Source organism: Antechinus flavipes, chromosome 3 (assembly GCF_016432865.1).
Source record: "Antechinus flavipes isolate AdamAnt ecotype Samford, QLD, Australia chromosome 3, AdamAnt_v2, whole genome shotgun sequence".
Classification (NCBI taxonomy): Eukaryota; Metazoa; Chordata; class Mammalia; order Dasyuromorphia; family Dasyuridae; genus Antechinus; species Antechinus flavipes.
In genome coordinates, this window is record NC_067400.1 from 179693048 (window position 1) to 179712489 (window position 19442).

Sequence of the window (19442 nt, forward strand, 5' to 3'; positions counted from 1 at the left end):
AGATTTAGAAAATCCACAGCATTTGGGATCAAGGAATATGCAACCCCAAATACTCACCCCCTACTGTGGCTTATTGGAATTTTATTTGTCTATAGATTGGGCAAGTTTAGCTTATTATTTCTCCTATCTCTCATTGGTCACAAAGTTTGTACACCTTGATACATCTTTTCATGGAGCCATTAAATGGAGCAACCAGTAATGAGTGTCTTCATAATGACTCATTTAGTTCCTTCTACTGGAAACGATGCATATTACTTCCTCAACACTTCACTTACTTCTTTCAAGAAACCAGCATCTTAGGTTAGTTCCCATCACAAATTTAACTTGTTCTTTTGAAACTTTTTCTCCTTTCCATTAGGATTTTATTTGCAGCATTGGTATCCTGAATCTACAACAGAATTATTTTGTGTCTGGATGGAAGAGGTGAGATTTTAAGGAATACTATCAAATTTATACACATTTCCCCTCAAATATCATTGTTCTCAATTGTTATTTAAGATTATAAAATTATAAAAATTTCATAAGTCAGAAGGTCTATAGAACATATAATCCAATTTCCTACTTATATGTATGATGACTAAGGCCCAAATAAATGACTTACCCAAAGTGTCATAATTATTTAATAAATATTTTTTTTAATTTTTTATTTAATAATTACATTATATTGACACTCATTTCTGTTCCGATTTTTTTCCCCTCCCTCCCTCCACCCCCTCCCCTAGATGGCAAGCAGTCCTTTATATGTTGGATATGTTGCAGTATATCCTAGATACAATATATGTTTGCAGAACCGAACAGTTCTCTTGTTGCGTAGGGAGAATTGGATTCAGACGGTATAAATAATCCGGGAAGAAAAACAAAAATGCAGATAGTTCACATTCGTTTCCCAGTGTTCTTTCTTTGGGTGTAGCTGCTTTTGTCCGTCATTTATCAATTGAAACTCAGGTCTCTTTGTCAAAGAAATTCACTTCCATCAAAATATGTCCTCATACAATATCGTTGTCGAAGTGTATAATGATCTCCTGGTTCTGCTCATTTCACTTAGCATCAGTTCATGTAGGTCTCTCCAAGCCTCTCTGTATTCATCCTGCTGGTCATTTCTTACAGAACAATAATATTCCATAACATTCATATACCACAATTTACCAGCCATTCTCCAATTGATGGGCATCCATTCATTTTCCAGTTTCTAGCCACTACAAACAGGGCTGCTACAAACATTTTGGCACATACAGGTCCCTTTCCCTTCTTTAGTATTTCTTTGGGATATAAGCCCAATAGAAACACTGCTGGATCAAAGGATATGCACATTTTGATAATTTTTTGGGCATAATTCCAGATTGCTCTCCAGAATGGTTGGATTCGTTCACAACTCCACCAACAATGCATTAGTGTCCCAGTTTTCCCGCATCCCCTCCAACATTCATCATTATTTTTTCCTGTCATCTTAGCCAATCTGACAGGTGTGTAGTGGTATCTCAGAGTTGTCTTAATTTGCATTTCTCTGATCAATAATGATTTGGAACACACTCTTTCATATGAGTGGTAATAGTTTCAATCTCATCCTCTGAAAATTGTCTGTTCATATCCTTTGACCATTTATCAATTGGAGAATGGCTTGATTTCTTATAAATTTGAGTCAGTTCTCTATATATTTTGGAAATGAGGCCTTTATCAGAACCTTTAACTGTGGAGATGTTTTCCCAGTTTGTTGCTTCCCTTTTAATCTTGTTTGCATTAGTTTTATTTGTACAAAGGCTTTTTAATTTGATGTAATCGAAATTTTCTATTCTGTGATCAGTAATGGTCTCTAGTTCATCTTTGGTCACAAATTTCTTTCTCCTCCACAAGTCTGAGAGATAAACTATTCTATGTTCCTCTAATTTATTTATAGTCTCGTTCTTTATGCCTAGGTCATAGACCCATTTTGATCTTATCTTGGTATATGGTGTTAAGTGTGGGTCCATGCCTAATTTCTGCCATACTAATTTCCAATTATCCCAGCAGTTTTTATCAAATAATGAATTCTTTTCCCAGAAGTTAGGGGCTTTGGGTTTGTCAAACACTAGATTGCTATAATTGACTATTCTGTCTTGTGAGCCTAGCCTTTTCCACTGATCCACTAATCTATTTCTTAGCCAATACCAAATGGTTTTGGTGACTGCTGCTTTATAATATAATTTTAGATCAGGTACAGCTAGGCCACCTTCATTTGATTTTTTTTTCATTAGTTCCCTTGAGATTCTCGACTTTTTATTGTTCCATATGAATTTTGTTGTTATTTTTTCTAGATCAATAAAATATTTTCTTGGAAGTCTGATTGGTATAGCACTAAATAAATAGATTAGTTTAGGGAGTATTGTCATCTTTATTATGTTCGCTCGGCCAATCCAAGAGCACTTAATATTTTTCCAATTATTTAAGTCTGACTTTATTTGTGTGGAGACTTTTTTATAATTTTGCTCATATAATTCCTGACTTTCCTTTGGTAGATAGATTCCCAAATATTTTATGGTATCAACAGTTATTCTGAATGGAATTTCTCTTTGTATCTCTTGCTGTTGGGTTTTGTTGGTGATGTATAAAAATGCTGAGGATTTATGGGGATTTATTTTGTAGCCAGCTACTTTGCTAAAATTATGAATTATTTCCAATAGCTTTTTGGTAGAATCTCTGGGGTTCTCTAGGTATACCATCATATCATCTGCAAAGAGTGATAGTTTGGTTTCCTCATTGCCTACTCTAATTCCTTTTATATCTTTCTCGACTCTTATTGCCGAGGCTAGTGTTTCTAATACGATATTAAATAATAATGGTGATAGTGGGCAACCTTGCTTCACTCCAGATCTTACTGGGAAAGGTTCCAGTTTTTCCCCATTGCATATGATGCTTACTGATGGTTTTAAATATATGCTCCTGACTATTTTAAGGAAAAGTCCATTTATTCCTATGCTCTCAAGTGTTTTTATTAGGAATGGATGTTGGATTTTATCAAATGCTTTTTCTGCATCTATTGAGATGATCATGTGGTTTTTGTTTGTTTGGTTATTGATATAGTCAATTATGCTAATAGTTTTCCTAATATTGAACCAGCCCTGCATTCCTGGTATAAATCCTACTTGGTCATAGTGTATTATCCTGGTGACAATTTTCTGTAATCTTTTTGCTAATATTTTATTTAAGATTTTAGCATCAATATTCATTAGGGAGATTGGTCTATAATTTTCTTTCTCTGTTTTCAGCCTACCTGGTTTAGGTATCAGTACCATATCTGTGTCATAAAAGGAGTTTGGTAGGACTCCTTCAATCCCTATTTTTTCAAATAGTTTATATAACATTGGAGTTAATTGTTCTTTAAATGTTTGGTAGAATTCACATGTAAATCCATCTGGTCCTGGGGATTTTTTCTTAGGGAGTTGATTGATAGTTTGTTCTATTTCTTTTTCTGAGATGGGACTGTTTAGGATATTTACTTCTTCCTCTGTTAGTTTGGGCAAGCTGTATTTTTGGAGGTATTTTTCTATTTCATTTAAGTTGTCAAATTTATTGGCATAAAGTTGGGCAAAGTAACTCCTAATTATTGCTCTAATTTCCTCTTCGTTAGTGGTGAGTTCTCCCTTTTCATTTTTAAGACTAACAATTTGATTTTCCTCTTTCCTTTTTTTAATCAGATTTACTAAGGGTTTGTCTATTTTGTTGGTTTTTTCATAGAACCAACTCTTAGTTTTATTAATCAATTCAATAGTTTTTTTACTTTCAATTTTATTGATCTCACCTTTTACTTTTAGAATTTCAAGTTTAGTGTTTGACTGGGGGTTTTTAATTTGTTCCTTTTCTAGCATTTTTAATTGCAAACCCAATTCATTGACCTTCTCTTTCTCTATTTTATACAAATAGGCCTCTAGAGATATGAAATTTCCCCTTATTACCGCTTTGGCTGCATCCCATACATTTTGGTATGATGTCTCATTATTATCGTTTTCTTGGGTGAAGTTATTAATTATGTCTATGATTTGCTGTTTTACCCAATCATTCTTTAGTATGAGATTATTTAGTTTCCAATTATTTTTTGGTCTACTTCCCCCTGCTTTTTTGTTGAATGTAATTTTCATTGCATCGTGGTCTGAAAAGGATGCATTTACTATTTCTGCCTTACTACATTTGAGTTTGAGGTTTTTATGTCCTAATATATGGTCAATTTTTGTATAGGTTCCATGAACTGCTGAAAAGAAAGTGTATTCCTTTCTGTCTCCATTACATTTTCTCCAGAGATCTATCATATCTAGCTTTTCTAGTATTCTGTTTACCTCTTTGACTTCTTTCTTATTTATTTTCTGGTTTGATTTATCTAATTCTGAGAGTGCAAGGTTAAGATCTCCCACTATTATAGTTTTACTGTCTATTTCTTCTTGCAGCTCTCTTAGTTTCTCTTTTAAGAATTTAGATGCTACCCCACTTGGTGCATATATGTTTAATATAGATAGTGCTTCATTATCCATGCTACCCTTTAGCAAGATATAGTGTCCTTCCTTATCTCTTTTAATTAGGTCAATTTTTGCTTTAGCTTGATCTGAGATCAGGATGGCTACCCCTGCTTTTTTGACTTCACCTGAAGCATAGTAGATTTTGCTCCAACCTTTTACCTTTAACCTGCATGTATCTCCCCGCTTCAGGTGTGTTTCCTGTAAACAACATATTGTAGGATTCTGGCTTTTAATCCATTCTGCTAACCGCTTCCTCTTTATGGGGGAGTTTACCCCGTTCACATTTATGGTTAGAATGACCAATTCTGTATTACTTGCCATCTTGTTAACCCCGGTTTATGCTTTCCTCCCTTCTTTCCCCTTTCCCCCCCTTCCAAGTATTAAGCTTGTGAGCACCCCTTGCTTCTCACAGCCCTCCCTTTTTAGTGTCCCTCCCCCCGCCTTAGAGTTCCTCCCCCTATCTTACCCCTTTCCCTCCCAGTTCCCGTATTCCCTTCCGCTTAGCTTATTCCTTCCCTTTCCACTTTTCCCTTCTCACTTTTCAATGAGATGGGAGAAGTTTCACCATAGATTGAATATGTCTTAAGATTTTTCACTTAAAGCCAATTCTGAAGGCAGTAAGATACCCACTATATTCATCCCCCTCCATTCTTTCTCTCAGATATAATAGGTTTCCTATGCCTCTTCATGAGATGTACTACCCCCACTTTACCCTTTTTCTGGTACAATGTCCTTTCCACATCAATTTCTAGAACAAGGTATACATGTATTCTTTATACATCTATATAGTCAAAATATAGTTCCCAAGATTAATCTTTACCTTTTTAGATTTCTCTTGAGTTCTATATTTGTAGATCAAACTTTTTGTTAAGTTCTGGTTTTTTCATCAGAAATAGATGAAATTCGCTTACTTCGTTGAATGTCCATCTTCTTCCCTGGAAAAAGATGCTCATTCTCGCTGGGTAAGTTATTTTTGGTTGCACACCAAGTTCCTTAGCCTTTCGGAATATCATATTCCAGGCCCTTCGATCTTTTAATGTGGATGCTGCCAGATCCTGGGTGATCCTTATTGTGGCTCCTTGATACTTGAATTGGGTTTTTCTAGCCGCTTGCAATATTTTTTCTTTCATCTGAGGGTTCTGGCATTTGGCCACTATATTCCTTGGTGTTTTGATTTTAGGATCCCTTTCAGTGGGTGATCGATGAATCCTTTCAATGTTTATTTTTTCCTCTGTTCCTATGACTTCTGGGCAGTTCTCTTTGATAATTTCCTGGAAGACAGTGTCCAGGCTCTTTTTTTCATCATGTTTTTCTGGGAGTCCAATGATTCTCAGATTGTCTCTCCTGGATCTGTTTTCCAGGTCTGTTGTCTTCCCCAGAAGGTATTTCACATTTTTCTCCATTGTTTGATTTTTTTGGATTTGCTTGACTGATTCTTCTTGTCTCCTCGAGTCATTCAATTCCACTTGTTCAATTCTGATTTTCAGTGAAGTATTCTTTTCACTCACTTTTTTAAAATCTTTCTCTAATTGTCCAATTGAGTTCTTTTGTTCTGTGGAATTTTTTTCCATTTCGCCAATTTTGTTTTTTAGAGAGCTGTTTTCTGTTTCCAGTTCACTAATCCTATTTTTCAAGGATTTTACTTCTTTATCCACTCTCTCTTTAACTGACTTCTCCAGGCTCTTTTGCCAAGCCTCCCTCTCCTTTTCCAAGCTTCCTTCTCCTTTTGCCAAGCCTCACTCTGCTTTCCCCATTTTTCTTCTAGCTCCCTTGTGAGAGCCTTTTTAATCACTTCTATGAGGTTCATCTGTGCTGAGGAACAGACGATCTCCTTCTTTGGGGAATCACCTGGGGACTGCCTGTTTTTAGTCTCCTTAGGATTTAGAGTCTGCTCTCTATCTGTGTAGAAGCTGTCAAGGGTTAAAGTCCTCTTCAGCTTCTTGCTCATTCTGTCTATTAATCAGAGACAAACTACCAAAGAAAAACAGAAAAAACTGGAGTCTTTCTTTGGGGGGGGGGCTGGGTGTGTTATCGAGCTTCCTCTACAGACTGCAGGGGGCAGCAGTGAGGCACTAGCAGGACTGTGCTGCGCCTGCGCTCTGAGATCCCAAAGCGTGCTGAGTCACTGAGGGGGGGGAAGGGGGGAGCGGCCAGGTCCTGAGAGACTCCAGCTGTTTGCGGTTGTGTTCTTCAGCCCCGGTGTTTTTAGCTTCTCTGCTGGGCTGTTGACTTGCTGCAGGTTCCAAACCTGTAGCGAAGCTCTCCCCGCAGAGACGGCTACGATCACTCCCCACCCCCTCTCAGCTCTGCTCCCGTGCTCTCACTGCCGCTGCCCTCAGCCTGCGCCCGATCTAAAACCGCCCTAGCCCTCCAGTAAAGACAGACCTTTCTTGGCGGATCTCAAGGATGGCTTCTCTTGGTAACTATTTGTGGGTTTTTTTCAGTCAAGCATTGATTCAGAGGCTTGTAATGAAGTGGATAGTGAGAGAAAGCGCGGAGCTTATGCAACTGTGAGCCTCCTCTCCGCCATCTTAACCGGAAGTCCCCCATTTAATAAATATTGACGATCATTCTCAGACCTGTTTAACTAAAACCATTGCTTTTGCTCCTGGAGCCTTCCAAGGCTCTGACAGAAGAGCTTTTACCTTGTCTTGTCTGGAATCAGATTCCCATGGCACCATGCTGCTGCTTCTGAATACTCTTCCTTCTCCATCCTACATTTCCAGCTCTCCTTTATGGGCCACATTCCCCCATTAGAAAGTAATTTCATTGAGGGCAGCAATTTTCTTTCTTGTATTTGCATTACCAGTATTCAGCATAGTGCTTGGAAGATAGAAGGCACTTATCAATTTGTCATTAAAATCGCTTTATTCTGACTTCCCAATTGATTTTGCTTTTGCTATTTTGTAGTATCACTTGAAACTAAATTTTTTCAGAAGAAGTAAGATAATTTCTATGAAGAATCATTCCTTTTATTTACAAGAATCTCTGTCAAATAAGGAGCTTTATCAATTTGTTAATATTGACATAACATTCAACATTTCATAAATACTAAAGTTTCATTACTGTGTAGATATTACCCGATATTCTTGAATATTGACAAAAGTAATAAGGTTCTAGCAGGTTCTGCCATGAGGAAGGCATTGAATATGGCCTCAATGACAGATTGTATTTACTTATTTAAATTCAGAAAGACTCATCACTACTAAGCTGATTACCTGATGATTGATAAATTGGTTATAGTGACCTAGGAAACAGCATCACTAAATTATAATATTAACATAACTATTAAAAACCCTTTGAACTGTTTTTTTCTTTTATAATGACACAACAGTGGAAAGTAGGTAGAGGATGCCAAGAGTCATGAAGTTCTTAGTCTATGTACAAGCACTTATTTAACTGGTGTCCTCCAAATATGAGATTTTTGTTTAATTGTTTAATGAGTGACCTGTTGGATAAGAAAATGAGATCCCCAAACTATTGTTAGTAAGAAACATATTTAGAAAACAAAGACATACACAGGAAAAAATGAGAACTTGAAAAAATGGTATTTATTAGGTAAGTAAAAAAAAATAAAAACCAAGGAATGATATTTCACCAGAAAAACAAAAATATTCAGAATGTAGAGATAAATAAAACAATTATATTATCCTGAAATAAAGCATAGAAAACAAACTAATATAATTCTTAAACTTATATTCTCCAAGTGGCAAGAACATGAAAGTTCAAAATGAAAATAATTAACTGATTTTAAAAAAGGATGTAGATCATAATAAACTAAGAGTATAATTTAATATGCCCCTGTCAGAGGTGGACATACTTAACAGAAAGATAAGGAAAAGGAAAATTCTGCAATGTAACAAAATATAGGAAAATTTGAGTTTAAATACTTTTATGTCTTCTAAATGAGACATTTAGTTACTTAGTTAACTAATGGATATATACCACATTAACATATGACATTTTTGCAAAATTGACCATCTATTAAGACATAGGGAAATTGAAAATAAATATTAAAAAAATCAAAATTCTAAAATCACCCTTAACAGATCATAGAACAAAAATTCATGCAGAAAAAAGGTGCAACTCTAAATAGAAATAATCATATAATCTTAAGTAATGAAAGAGTAAAGGATAAAAGATAAAAAACAATTGTAAATATATGGATCAGATGATAATGATGAAACAATGCATTCTTATTTCTGATGTGTATAAAATAGTCCTCAAAGGAAAAAAAAATCCCTAAAACATAATTAACAACTAGAAAAGAACATAACATATTAAAAATGAGAAACCCAACAAATGAACCAAGTCAAAATGAATACAAAATTTACTGGAGAAATAAACTGGAAATTGTAAAGACTATAGAAACTATGAACACAACTAAAACCTAATCCTTTACAAAGAATAACAAAATTGATAAAACATTTTTCTAACTTAATTCTTTAAAAAGAATAACACAATTGATAAACATTTTTTCAAACCTGATTACAAAAGATGACAAAAAATCAATCCACCAAACAGTGAATCCCAATGAAATAAAAAGAAATAAAAATTATTATTGTAACACTGTACAATCATATATAAAATCTAGAAAAATACCTTCAAAACAAAAAATACCCAGAGATTATCCATAAGTGTTTTACATAACCCAGTCACAGGAAAAGGAATATAGCTTGTTATAAGGGAACATTAAGCCACATGATTATATTGCATTGATCTGCATTGATCAATGCAGAAAAAGTCTTTGATAAAGTACTATATTCATTTATGCTAAAAACATTTCACAAAGTAAAGGCATAAATGTATTTTTAGTATCAGAAATAGTATGTATTTCTAGTATAGTTTAGTAAAAACAATCCAGCTATCCTATGAATTTTTCTGACAAATACAAAAGGGAAAAAAAGAATGTTCTTCATATTACTATAGAGATGGGCAAAAAAGGAGAACAAATTCTTATTTACTCACATGTTTTACTTAAATTCACCAAAGAAGCTAATTGTTTCAGCAAATTTTTGAGTTATAAAGGAATCCCACAAAAATAGACAGCATTTCAACAAATTAATGACATACAAAATAATAATAGAAAAGGAAATACAGTTAGATAAAACTAAAACTTTGAAGAAATGTTTGAGAATCAACTTAATAGGCACACTCAATACTTGTGCAGATTCAAATACAAAATATTCCTTTAGGAAATAAGACCAACAACAAAATATAATAAATATAGCAATACAATCATAGTTAGTTACACAGTTTATGCTCTAATTAAATTAAATTAAATCTAATTAAATTATCAAAACATAAAAAAGAAAAAAATAACAAAATTTATTTGAGGGGACAAGAGATCTCAAATAGGATAATAAATAGTGGGAAAAAGTAAGGAATAAAAGGACAATAACTTTATTACTATGATATAAAGCATAAATCATACAAATCATTTTTAAATAATAGCTTTTTTCAAAATACATGCAAACTTTTTCTCCTTCCTTTCCTCCCAAGCTCTTCCCTGGACAGCAAGTAATCCAATATATGTTAAATATGTGCAATTTTTCTATTCATATTTCCACATTAATCATGCTGCACAAGAAAAATTGGGTCAAAAAGGAAAAATAAAAGAAAGGAAAAAAGCTATCAAACAACAACAAAAAAGGTAAAAACACTAAGTTGTGATTCACTTTTCCCCTACAATCTTTCTGGATACGCACAGATGGCTTTCTCCATCACAAGTCTATTGGAATTAATTATAATCACCTCATTGTTGAAGAGAGCCATACCTATCAGAGTAGATCATCACATAATCTTGTTGTTGCTATGTACAAAGTTCCCTTAATTCTACTCACTTCATTTAGCATCTGTTCATGCAAGTCTCTCCAGGCCTTTCTGAAATCATCCTGCTGATAATTTTTTTTTTCTTTTGGCTGAGGCAATTGCCTCAGGGGTTAAATGACATGCTCAGGATCACATAGCTAGGAAGTGTTAAGATTTGAACTCAAGTCCTCCTGACTTCAGGACTGATGCTCTATCCATTGCATCACTTAGCTGCCCCCTGATCTTTTTTTTAAAGAATAATAATATTCCATAATATTCATATACCATAATTTATTCAACCATTCTCCAACTGATGGGCCTCTATTCAGTTGCCCTTTTAGGACTGCTACAAAAATTTTTCAACATGTGGGTCCTTTTGTCTTTTTTATGATCTCTTTGGGATATAGACCTAGTAGAGACACTGTTGGATGAAAGGGTATGCACAATTTGATAGCTCTTTGGGCATAGTTCCAAATTGCTCTCAAGAATAGTTGGATCTGTTCACAACTACACTAATAATGGATTAATGTCTGAGTTTTCCCATACCCCCTCCAACATTTATTATTATATATTTCCTCTCATTTTAACCAATCTGAGAGGTGTGTAGTGGTATCTCAGAGTTGTCTTAATTTGCACTCATCAATAGTGATTTAGAGCATTTTTTCATATGACAAGAAATGGTTTTAATTTCTTCATCTGAAAATTGTTCATATCCTTTGGCAATTTATTAATTCTCTCTATATTTTAGAAATAAGGCCTTTATCAGAACACTTGAATGTAAGATTTTTTCCCAGTTTCCTACTTCCCTTCTAATCTTGGCTATGTTGGTTTTGTTTGTACAAAACCTTTTTAGTTTAGTATAATTAAAATTGTCCATTTTGAATTTCATAATGTTCTCAAGTTCTTCTTTGGCCAAAAATTCCTTCCTGTTTCACAGATCTGAGAGGTAGACAATGTTCTCCTAATTTGCTTATAGTATTACTCTTTATTTCTAAATCATGAACCTATTTCAAACTTATTTTGGTATAGGGTGTTATGTGTTGGTTAATGCCTAGTTTCTGCCATTCTATTTTCCAGTTTCCCCAGAAATATTTGGAACAATTGAATTCTTATCCCAGAAGCTGGAGTCTTTGGGTTTAATCAAACACTAGCTTACTATAGTCTTGACTATTTTGTCTTGTGAACCTAACCTATTCCATTGATTGACTACTCTATTTCTTAGCCAGTACCAAATGCTTTTGATGTCCACTGCTTTATAATATTTTTTAGGTCTAGTACAGCTAGACCACCTTCTTTTGCATTTTCCCCATCAAATTCCTTGAAATTCTTGGTCTTTTGGTATTCCACATGAATTTGGTTATTATTTTTTCTAGCTCTAAGTTTTTTTGGCAGTTTGGTTGGTATGTCACTGAATAAGTAAATTAATTTAGGTAGAATTGCAATTTTTTTTAACTCGATCTACCCATGAGCAATTGATATTCTTCCACTTGTTTAGATCTACTAAACAAGATGGAAAGTGTTTTGTAATTGTGCTCATATAATTCCTGTCTTTGTCTTGGCAAATAGACTCCCAAATATTTTATATTAGCAACAATTATTTAAAATGGAATTTTTCTGTGTATTTCTTGTTGCTGAACTTTATGTGCATTTATTTTGTATTCTGCAAATTTGCTAAAATTGTTAATTGTTTCTAGGAATTTTTTACTTGATTCCTTAGGATTATTTAAATATCATGTCATCTGCAAAAAATGATAATTTTGTTTTTACCCTGTCTGATTTAAGTATCAGCACCATATTTGTGTTATACAAGGAATTCGGTAGGACTCCTTCTTTCCCTATTTTTTCCAAATAATTTGCATAGTCTTAGAATTAATTGTTCTTTAAATTGTTGGTAAAATTCACTTGTAAATCCATCTAGCCCTGGAGATTTTTTCTTACATGTTTGCCTTCTATTTCTTTTCTCCCCTCTATTTGCCTCTCCTTTTCCTTCCTTCTTTCCCCTCCTACTTCCTTATAGGATGAGATCTTCCCTCTTTGAGTCAAATCCAATGAGATTAAAATTCAAACAATGCTCATCCCCTCCCTTCTTTCTCTTAATTGTAATAGCTCATTTTTGCCTCTTCATGTGATGTAATTTACCCCATTTTATCTTCCCTTTCCTTTTCTAGTACAATCCCTTTTCCATTCTTATTTTCTTTTTTATATCATCACAGTAAAGTAGAATATAACTATACTTTCTAAGTAAACCCCTAACCAAAAAACACAAGAGTTACACATACCATCTTCCCTTGTAGGGATGTAAATATTTTAACCTTAAAAAACATTTTTTTTTAAGAGGGAGGATTGGAGAGTAGATAAATCTGAGCTCTTCCTGGCTTCCCTCAGATCAACACCAGATCAAGCCTCTATAAAGGTTTTGGAGTGATAGAACCCACAAATATTCAGAATGTAACAAATTTTCAGGAGAAGATATTTTGCAAGAACTTTAGAAAAGGTCTGTCTTAACTAGGCCCAAGATAGGGGATTGGAATGTAGGGATTTTTCAGCAACCCAGGGTGAAAAGATTTCCACACACCTGCAGGGGGAATATAGTGGAGGCTGGTAGCATTTGCTATTCTGTGCTACTTCAGAAGCCAGTGGACCAGCAGACTAGCTGTGAGGCCTCCAACACAACTACATAAAGCAAATATTTAGCTCCTCATCCCCAGAATAATAAGTAGGACTTGGTCATGCCCAGCAAGTACTAGAAGGTAGCACCAGCCCCAGGACAGCATGAAACCACTGTTTTCTATAGAGGAAGTTTGGGACAATCTTATTTTTGCCCTAAGAGTAGATCTCAACTTTTAAAAATAAGCAAAAAAGGCAAAAAGAGCTCTGGCCATAGATAGTTATTATGGACATAGGGAAGAACAGACGTCAAATCCTGAGGACACTAAAGGCAAAACATTTCCAGATGAAGTCTCAAAGTCTCAGAGGGTGATATAAGCTGATGTCTTTCTCACAAGGCTCTCTTGGAAGAATTTAAAAGAGAATTAGAAGAAAAATGAGGAAAGGAAATGAGAGCTCTGGAAAAAGAAACACAGAAATTGTCTAACAAAAAACACTCCTCCAAAACTACTTTTGGTGAAATGGAGAAAGAAAACAATTCTTTGAAAACAGAATTAGTGAAATTGAAAAAAATCCAATGAACAAAACAACATTTAAAAATTCAATTGGCAAAATGCAAAAGGAGATAAAAAGCTAATTAAAGAAAATAATTCACTAAAAATTAGAATTGAATAAATAGAAGTGAATCAAGAATGTCAAACAAAACCAACAAAAGAGAGAAAAGTACAAGAAAATGTGAAATACCTCATTGGAAAAATAACAAACATGGAAACTAAATCCATCAGTAACAACCTAAGAATTACTGGACTACCTGAAAACTACAATAAAAAAGAGTCTAGACAACATCTTTCAAGAAATCATCAAGTGAAAACTGCCCTGATGTCCTAGAAAGAGAGAGTAAAATAGCTATTGAAAGAATCACTGATAATCTAAATTCCAGAATTATCAGATCAAGGACAAAATACTGCAAGCAGCCAGAAAGGAGCCACAATCAGAACTACCCAGGATCTAGTAGCTTCCACTTTAAAAGATCAAAGGGCCTGAAACATTATATTCCATTGACAAAGGAACTTGGACTGCAGCCAAGAATAAACTATCCAGCAAAATTAAGCATTATCTTTCAGGAGAAAAGATGGATATTTAGTGAAAAAAGGTATTTTCACTTATTTTTGATGAAAAGACCAGAGCTGAACAGAAAACTTGATCTCCCCTAAAAACTTAGGTTTTTTTTCCCTTTCCTTTTTACTTTCTTATACTTCTCTTGATTTCTGTATTTGAAAATCAAATTTTCTGAGCCCTTCATCTTGGGCCTCCCTGCATTGCTCCACCCTGGCCACATGCCTGATTGCCTGATTGAGATAGCTTTCCCAAAGTCCTTTCAAGATATCTTCTGTTGGAAATTTGTTACACTGTACAATATTTGTGGGTTTTGTCAGTCCAGAATCTGTTCAGAAGCTTGATCTGGTGTTGATTCTGAGGAAAGCCAGGAAGATCTCAGACAAAGTCCTGTCTACTCTCTTCCATTTTGTCTCCACCTCAAAATCATTTAGTTTTACAATGGAAGAATAGATTGATGAAGCAGACTAGGTAAAAAAAATAATAATTAGGGATTATGGAACTCAATAAACCAGGGTTAAATCAATCCACAAATGTAAATTACTTTAAAAAAGAATTATCTTGGAAACTAGCTACACAAAATCCCTGAAACTTGGGTCAGTACTCCCTTCACCCTGAAAACAGAGCCCTACTTTAACAAAGAGTTAAAAGCTGAGTAATAGATTAGGAACATGAGCAGACAACATAAAAAGTTTTTGATCATTGAAAGTTATTATGGTGTCAAGGAAGATCAACACACACATTCAGAAGATGATAACAAAGTCAAATATCCTACATCCAAATTCCCCCAAGAAAAGTAAGAATAGGGCTCAGGCCATGAAATAGCTCACAAAGGATTTTGAAAATCAAGTGACGAGAGATAGAGAAAAATTAGGAAAAGAACTGAGAGTGGTGCAAAAAGAAATTAAAAAGCTAATTAGGACAAGAATGTCTAAAAAAGCCAAATTAGCCAATTGGGAAAGGAGGTATAAAAAGTCACTAAAGGAAATAATTTCTTAAAAAATAAAACTGAGGAAATCGAAGCTAATGACTATGAAAAATTAGGATACAATAAAGCAAAACCAACAAAATAGAAGAAAATGTGAAATATCTCATTGGAAAAACAACTGACCTGGAAAGTAAATCCAGAAGATAAAATTTAAAAATTATTAGTCTACCTGAAAGTCATGATCAAAAAAAGAACTTGGACATTATCTTTCAAATAATTATCAAGAAAAACTCTCCTGATATTCTAGAAGCAGAGGGCAAAATAGACGCTGAAAGAATTCACTAACAAAACTCCTAGAACTATTACAGACAAATTCCAGAATTCCCAGGTGAAGGAGAAAAATATCCAGAAAGAAAAAATTCAAATATAGTGGAGCCACAGGCAGGATAATACAAGATTTACTATCTTCTACATTAAAAGTTTGGAAGCTGATATCTGGAGCACTTTGGAACTAGGAATACAACCAGCAAAAATGAGCATAATCCTTCAGAGGAAAAGGTAGTTATTCAATGAAATAGAGGATTTTCAAACATTAATGATGAAAAGACTAGGGCTGAATGGAAAATCTGATTTTCAAATATATGGCTCTGGTGAAAGTGGTAATCAGAAAAATGATATCATAAGGGTCTTAATATGTTTTATCTGTGGAAGATACATGTAACTTATTAGAACTATTTCATTAGTATGGTAGTTAAAAAGGAGTATTTATAGACCAAGGGTACAGGTGTGAGTTGAATATGAAGAAGTAATATCTTTAAAAATGTTATGAAATTAAGAGGTGAGAGAAGAATGTTTTGAGAGTAAGGGAAAGGGGAAAGTGAAATGGTGCAAATTATCTGTCATAAAAAGGAGGAAAGAAAAAGCTTTTACAATGGAGGGGAAGATGTGGAGGAGAGTGTGAATGAGTGGATCTTACTTTCATCAAAGAGGACATAACCTACATATTCAATATGGTTACAGAAATCTATCTCATCCTGATGGAAAATAAAAAGGGAATGGGATATAAGAAGGGGACAAGGGTGATTAAAGAGAGGGCATATAGAGGGAAGGAGTAGAATAGGATATAAGGACAGAGAGAATAAATGGGGGAAATATAATTAGCAATAGTCATTGTTAAAAGAATTTCAGAACACACTTATCTGAGAAGGCCTCATTTCTCAAATATAGAAGGAATTGCGTCAAATTTATAAGAAATAAGAGTCATGCCCATTTGGCAAATGTTTATAAGATATGATTTGTGTCCAAAGAGCTATAAATTCATCCTTATTTTTTGACCTAACAACACCCTACCAGTCATGAATAGCAAAAGAGATTTTTTTTTTAAAAAAGAAAATGACCTATGTGTACAAAAATATTTATAGGGGTTCTCTTTTCAGGGCAAAAAAATGAACATTGAGAGAATGCCCATCAACTGAGGAATGGCTCAATAAAGTTTGGTATGTGTTTGTGATGAAATATTATTGTTCTATGGGAAATGAGTGAGATGTAATAGCAATGTTCTGAATTGATTAGTTGTAAATGATTTTAATATTCTCATTAGTATAATCATCCACGATTTGTCTAAAGGATTTATGATGAATAATCCTATCCATACCTAGAAAAAAGAAAATGATTATGTCTGAATACAGACTGAAGTATTCTCTCTGTCTCACTGTCTTTCTGTCTCCATCTCTTTCTGTCTCTGTGCCTGTGTCTGTCTCCTTTGTTTCTGTTTCTGTCTCTGTTCTGTCTCTCTGTCTCTCTCTACTTACTTTTCCTTGAGGATTTTTATTTTCATTATGGTGGGAAACCTATGTTTCCTTTCACAACTTGATTTTTATGGAAATGTTTTGCATAATTTCATATGTGGTTTCTTAATTGTGGGTGGGGATAAGGAAGAGAGCCTGCAACTCAAAAATTTTAAAAATAAATGTGAAACAGAAATTTTTGTTTTGAATGTAGCTGGAGAATAATATTAAATAAATAAATAATTGTCTCTTTGATAAGAATTACTAGGGAAGCTAGAAAGCAGTGTGGCAGAAATTAGAGTAAAAACCACATCTTATATCACACTTTATAATAACTTTAAAACAAATATTTCCTGAATGTTAAAAATCATATTGTTTAAAAAAATAGAAAAGAAGTAAATCACATGATTTTCATAACTATGGACAAGTGATATATTTAAAAAAAAAAGAAACAGGAGTAGTTGCAGAATAAAATAGATAATTTGGATTATATAAAACTGAGATATTTTTGCATAAACAAAATTAATGCATCACTGATAAGAATGGAAGAATTCACCTAGGACAAAAACATTTCCATCAAATAAGGGTTTGGTATTTAATATCTGTAGACAATTAACAGAGATATATAACAAATAAGTAGTTATGCAAAGGAGAATTGCAAAATCTAGCAATCTTATGAACGATTACAACAAATTGATGATAATAAGAGAAATCCAAATGAAATTAAATCTGAGGTTTTGGCTTATACCCAGTAACTTGTCAAAAATGACAAAAGATGAGAAGTCAACAAAAGATGCATGTCTGAAATAGTTCTGGTGTACAAATGGAAACAATATGTCCTGGATTTATGAAAAACACAATAACTAAAATAACAATATGTTAATAAAGAATCATAGTAAAAAAGGACTGTTATATTGATTTATTTACAGATAGAGTGTTTTATAGCAATGATTCAAAAATGAAGCACAATTAGTTGATTTTAGATTTTGCAAAATATTTTTAAAAACTGGATAACACATCACTGAAGGTTTCAAAAATGTAGTGTCTACTAAACTTCTAGAAAGACATGATTAATTTACTAGAATTATACACCAGAAAGTAATTACCTTTTATAAACCCACAGATTTCAGATTCCAAAATTACAAATAAAATTGACAAATGTCCTTGAAAATTTAACAATTTGTACTGGTATCAGAATTTTTTCAGATAAAACCATGGCCATGATTACCTGATATGACATGGATCATAAAATTCTAAGAAGAGTTTTGATGGATATCATCACTGCAATCACTCAAAATCTTTAAACTATATGGAATGAAAATATAGAGACCTAGAAGAAATACTGTGGGAACATGATGGAATAAAGTACCACATTGCCTTCAAACTGCCTGATCCTTGAAATGTCTTTAAGATGCTTTTCACTAAGCCTACAGAAGATGAGACATTATAACACTTTTAATTACAAAAAAAATTATTAACTCTTATATTCTGTTAAATACCAAATACAAATGAAGAATAGTAAAATAGGATCTTCACCAATTTTATATCTATCTGAGCTTAGTTCAGAAAAGAGAATCCTAATTTTTGGAGTCTGAGAACATGTGTTTAACTCTCTTTTCAGAGACTCAATATTCAAGTGGTTTTTGGCAAGTACTCAGATTCTGGACTTTAGTTTCCTCATCTGTGAAATAAGGCATTGAAGAAAGAAAGAAAGAAAGAAAGAAAGAAAGAAAGAAAGAAAAGAAAGAAAGAAAGAAAGAAAGAAAGAAAGAAAGAAAGGAAGGAAGGAAGGAAGGAAGGAAGGAAGGAAGGAAGGAAGGAAGGAAGGAAAGAAGAAATAAAGAAAAGAGAAAGAGAGAGAATAAAGAAAGAAATGAGAGAGAGAGAGAGAGAGAGAGAGAGAGAGAGAGAGGAAGAAAGAAAAAGAAAAATGAGAAAGATGAAAGGAGGGAGGGAGAATTTCTGTTTTCAAGGATTCTGAATTCTACCAGACAAATATTTTCAAAATAAATAGTCATTTATACTGTATTTATGGACAGAATTATGGATGGATTTATATATCCATCCAATTCTAAATCCTATGAATATGAGATTGAGAAAATTACAATAATAACCTTTTTCTCTTGACCCACCTTTCCTTCTAGCTTGTTTATTGGGTAAACTAGTCAAAGGCATGATGGCTCTTGCAGTCCACCTAGATTGGCAACATAAGTATTCTTTTCACTCTCACTCTGAATATCCAATCAGTCATTATGTTCTCAATTATACTTCAATAGCAAATATCACATTTCTTCTCTTTCTTCCACCAACATCAGAATCTCTTTAAATCTGTCATTTGTAACCTATTGATTAGATTACTACAAAAGCAATCTAATGAGTGCACTTGTATACAGTCCCTTTACTTTTAAGTTCATCCACTGAACAGCTGCTATATTGAAGTGCAACTAGTAAAACACAGATTTGACCATGTCATTCTTCTGATCAACATACTTTACGAGCTTCCTATTGATTAAGGATAATATACACATTTCTTTTTTTTTTTTTTTAGCATTTAAATATCTTCATAGACTGGCATTATTGTATCTTTCAAGGTGATTATATACTATTCATCCCTACACTATTCTCTAGATTCCAGGAAAAGTGGCTTGTTTACTGTCTCTGAACATGGCATGAGATCACATTTCCTTCTTCATATCTTTCTATAAGATG